Below are 5,266 nucleotides of genomic sequence, written 5' to 3'. Positions count from 1 at the left end.
CCCTCCTCTGCTGCACCCCCCTCTGCACCCCCTGATCCGGGGGGGACCTGCCCTGCCCCCCCAGCCTGACCCCCCCACTGCAACCCCCTGATCTGGGGTTGGACCTGCCCTGCCCCCCCCAGCCTGACCCCCCACTGCACCCCCTGATCCGGGGGCACCTGCTCTGCACCCCTCTGCTGCACCCCCACTGCACCCCCAGATCCTGGGGGGACCTGCTCTGCCCCCCCCAGCCTGACCCCACTGCACCCCCTGATCCGGGGGGGACCTGCCCTGCCCCCCCGCCTGACCCCCCACTGCACCCCCAGATCCGGGGGGAGACCTGCCCTGCCCCTCTCTGCTGCACCCCCTCTGCACCCCCTGATCCGGGGGGGACCTGCCCTGCCCCCCCCGCCTGACCCCCCCCACTGCACCCCCTGATCCTGGGGGGACCTGCTCTGCCCCCCCAGCCTGACCCCCCACTGCACCCCCTGATCCGGGGGGACCTGCCCTGCCCCCCCCGCCTGACCCCCCACTGCACCCCCAGATCCGGGGGGGACCTGCCCTGCCCCTCTCTGCTGCACCCCCTCTGCACCCCCCTGATCCGGGGGGGACCTGCCCTGCCCCCCAAGCCTGACCCCCCACTGCACCCCCTGATCTGGGGTTGGACCTGCCCTGCCCTCCCAGCCTGACCCCCCACTGCACCCCCTGATCCGGGGGCACCTGCTCTGCACCCCTCTGCTGCACCCCCACTGCACCCCCAGATCCGGGGGGGACCTGCCCTCCCCCCCCAGCCTGACCCCCCACTGCACCCCCTGATCTGGGGTTGGACCTGCCCTGCCCCCCCAGCCTGACCCCCCACTGCACCCCCTGATCCGGGGGCACCTGCTCTGCACCCCTCTGCTGCACCCCCACTGCACCCCCAGATCCGGGGGGGACCTGCCCTCCCCCCCCAGCCTGACCCCCCACTGCACCCCCGATCCGGGGGGGACCTGCCCTGCCCCCCCAGCCTGACCCCCCACTGCACCCCCTGATCCTGGGGGGACCTGCCCTGTCCCCCTCTGCTGCACCCCCACTGCACCCCCTGATCCGGGGGGACCTGCTCCGCCCCCCCCAGCCTTACCCTCACTGCACCACAGATCCTGGGGGGGGACCTGCCCTGACCCCCCAGCCTGACCCCCCCACTGCACCCCCAGATCTGGTGGGACCTGCCCTGCCCCCCCTCTGCTGCACCCCCTGATCCGGGGGGACCTGCTCTGCCCCCCTCTGGTGCACCCCCTGATCCAGGGGGGACCTGTCTGCCCCCCTCTGGTGCACCTCCACTGCACCCCCTGATCCGGGGGGCACCTGCTCTGCCTCCCTCTGGTGCACCCCCACTGCATCCCCAGATCCTGTGGGGACCTGCTCTGACTCCCAGCCTGACCCCCCACTGCACCCCCTGATCCTGGGGGGACCTGCTCTGCACCCCTCTGCTGCACCCCCACTGCACCCCCTGATCCTGGGGGGACCTGCTTTGCCCCCCCAGCCTGACCCCACACTGCACCCCCTGATCTGGGGGGGGACCTGCTCTGCCCCCCCAGCCTGACCCCACACTGCACCCCCTGATCCGGGGGGGACCTTCTCTGCCTCCCTCTGGTGCACCCCCACTGCATCCCCAGATCCTGTGGGGACCTGCTCTGACTCCCAGCCTGACCCCCCACTGCACCCCCTGATCCGGGGGGACCTGCCCTGCCCCCCCAGCCAGACCCCCCACTGCACCCCCTGATCCTGGGGGGACCTGCCCTGCCCCCCTCTGCTGCACCCCCACTGCACCCCCTGATCCGGGGGGACCTGCCCCCTGATCCGGGGTGGGGCACCCCCTGATCCGGGGGGGACCTGCCCTGCCCCCCCAGCCTGACCCCCCACTGCGCCCCCTGATCCGGGGGGGGGCTGCCCTGCCCCCCTCTGCTGCACCCCCCCCGTGCCCCTTGATCCGGGGGGGACCTGCTCTGCTCCCCTCTGCTGCACCCCCCCCGTGCCCCTGATCCGGGGGGACCTGCCTTGCCCCCCCAGCCTGACCCCCCACTGCGCCCCCTGATCCGGGGTGGGGCCTGCCCTGCCCCCCTCTGCTGCACCCCCACTGCACCCCCTGATCCTGGGGGATCTGCTCTGCTCCCCTCAGCCGCACCCCCAACTGACCCCCCTGTGCCTCTGATCCTGATCCCCCCACACCCTCTGATCCTGCGGGAACCTGCTCTGCCCCACCTGTGCTGCACCCCCCACCTGACCCCCACTGCACCCCCTTATCCTGGGGGGACCTGCTCGGCCCCACCTCTGCTGCACCCCCCACTTAACCCCCTGATCCTGGGGGATCTGTTCTGCCCCCCTCTGCTGCACCTCCACTGCACCCCCTGATCATGGGGGGACCTGCCCTGCCCCCCTCTGCTGCACCCCCTGATCCTGGGGGGACCTGCTCTGCCCCCCCAGCCTGACCCATACTGCACCCCCTGATCCGGGGTGGGGGGGGCCTGCTCTGCCCCCCCAGCCTGACCCCCCACTGCACTCCCTGATCCTGGGGGGACCTGCTTGGCCCCACCTCTGCTGCACCCCCCACTTAACCCCCTGATCCTGGGGGGATCTGCTCTGTGCCCCTTTGCTGCCCCCCCAGCCTGACCCCCCCACTGCACCCCCTGATCCGGGGGGATCTGCTCTGCCCCCCTCTGCTGCACCCCCAACTGACCCCCCCTGTGCCTCTGATCCTGACCCCCCCACACCCTCTGATCCTGCGGGAACCTGTTCTGCCCCACCTGTGCTGCACCCCCCCCACCTGACCCCCACTGCACCCCCTTACCCTGGGGCAACCGGCTCTGCCCCCCCAGCCTGACTCCCACTGCACCCCCTGATCCTGGGGGGGACCTGCTCTGCCTCCCTCTGCTGCAGTCCCCCCATGTGACTCTCCTACTATAACCCCTCGATCCTGGGGGAACCTGCTCTGCCCCCCTCTGCTGCAGTCCCTCATCTAATGCCCCTGATGCCAAGGGGACTTGCTATGCCTCCCTCTGCTGCAGTGCCCCCGTCTGACCCCCACTGCAACCCCCATGGGTGGAGAAGGGGAAATTTCTTCTCTTCCCCACTAGGCCTTCTCCCCCGTGCCCGCCCTGGAGCGGGGACGCCTCCCCTGGGTGGTTGGGGGGGGGGGGAGCTAGGCCTTTCTCCAGATCCCGCCTCTCCCCAAGAGGCCTCCCTGATCTGAGCCATCCCAGCCCCTGCCCACCCCACAGCGCCTTCAGGAGACTTTCTGCCCCATGGGGAGTTCTCTAGCTGCCCCTCACTTTCCTCCTAGACCCTCCCAATCTCCCCCGCCCCATGGGAAGAGAATCACCATCCCCCACAATAAACCCTGGTGAGGCCTCCCCTTATGCACCCCCTTCTGGATCGAGGTGAGGGGGTGAATCCCCCAATGGATCAGGCTCCTGGGTGGAGAAACTCTTCTATTGCAGTCCTTAGGGGGGGCTGCCCCCCAGGATGGGGGTCCTCTCCTAGCTGTAGTTGGGGTCTTCCCACCCTGGCAGCCCCCTGGGCCTGACTGGGCTTTCGGTTTGTTATCTTGCTACTTGCGCCCAGCCACAAGGGAAGGGCCGAAAGCCACCAGCCTAAAGTAAACTTCAGCTACTTGGGAATTTGGGGGAGGGGGGAACCAGACTGCCCTTCTCCTTGCCATGTGTTGGGAGCTCGCGGTGTTTGGCAAAGGGGGGGCGGGATAAAGGGGTGATCTCCCCCCTCCCCCCAGTAAAAAAAAAAAAAAATGAAAACCCAACCAAACAAAAAACCAGGAAGTTTTCCCTGGAAAAACTCGGTGGCTTGTGCAACCGGAGCAACCCCAGAGTGGGTTGACTGGAGGGTGTAGCAAGATTTCTTCACTTCACCCAGAAAGCGTTACAATTCGTGTGTGTTGCAAAAAATTGTTTACATTTGAATGTATTGACGGGTTTGGAGGGGGCGGGGGCAGGTCGAGCTGTCTGGTTTGGGTTGCGTTTCATTTCATTTTTCCCCCCTTTTGCTGTGTGTTTGGGTCGCAGGGTTCTGGTTTCCGTACAGTGTGGGCATAATAACACACATGTTGTGTTGCATTTTCTTTGGGTTGCAAGTTTCAGGTTGTGTGTGTGTGTGTGTATAGATAGATAATAAGTGTATTGTTCTGTCTGAGTTGTATTTCACTTTTATTCCATTGGTTTGGGTTGCAATGGTCAGGCTGGGATTACAGGTATATTTGGATGTACGGTTTTGTTTGGGTTGCTGGTTCTATTTGGGGATTGTATATTTTTTTCAAGACATGTTTGATGGAGTTGCAGGTTGGGGGTTGGTTCTTTAGGGATTTGGGGGGAAGGGTTGTGGGTCTTGTGCATAAATCCTGTTTTTTAAGCTTGAACCTCATCCCTGGGCCTTTTCCGGGGTCTGTGTAGCTCAGTCCACCGTGCCGGCAGGAGCAGCCTCCGCTTAGCTACAACTGTGTATAATCCGAGCAGGATTATATGTCTGGGTTACCCCCGAGGTACCAGACCCCAGCCCCTTAGAGGTTAGGCCCCTTGCCTAGGACTGGGGAGAGCTGGATTCAGTTCCCTCCTCTGCTGCACACTCCCTGAGAGACCCCCAAATCCCATACTCGCTCTGTGCCTCAGTTTCCCCCTTTGTGAAGTGGGAAATAATAGCCCTGCCCTGCTTCACAGGGGTGAGGATAAATATAGTAAGGGTTGTGAGATGCCCCGATACTATGGTAATGGGAGGCCATATAAGTATCTAGAATAGATAATACGGGGTGCTACACAGATACAGGGTGCGAGAGAGTCGCTGTTGCTTCCTTGTCAAGACCTAGTCCGGTAGTTGGGTCTGAGGGCTGCCTCTGCGACCGTCTAGTGGCGTGTCCAATCTACGCCACAATCACTAAGCAACTCGGGGCTCTGTCGCAGTACTGGGGAGGCAGTATGGCCTAGTAGTTAGAGCACAGTACATCTCTACCCAGATATAACGCTGTCCTCGGGAGCCAAAAAATCTTACCGCGTTATAGGTGAAACCGCGTTATATCGAACTTGCTTTGATCCACCGGAGTGTGCAGCCCCGCCCCACCGGAGCACTGCTTTACTGTGTTATATCCGAATTCGTGGTATATCGGGTTGCGTTATATCAGGGTGGAGGTGTACTGGGAACCGTGACTCTTGGGTTCTCTTCCCAGTGCTGGGATGGGGTGGAGTCTAGTGGCCGGAGCAGGGCGGCTGGGAGTCAGGACACATGGGTTTACTCCCAGCTCCGGGAC

Source organism: Chrysemys picta, chromosome 22 (genome assembly GCF_011386835.1).
Source record: "Chrysemys picta bellii isolate R12L10 chromosome 22, ASM1138683v2, whole genome shotgun sequence".
Taxonomy (NCBI): Eukaryota; Metazoa; Chordata; order Testudines; family Emydidae; genus Chrysemys; species Chrysemys picta.
This window is presented reverse-complemented; position numbering follows the sequence as displayed.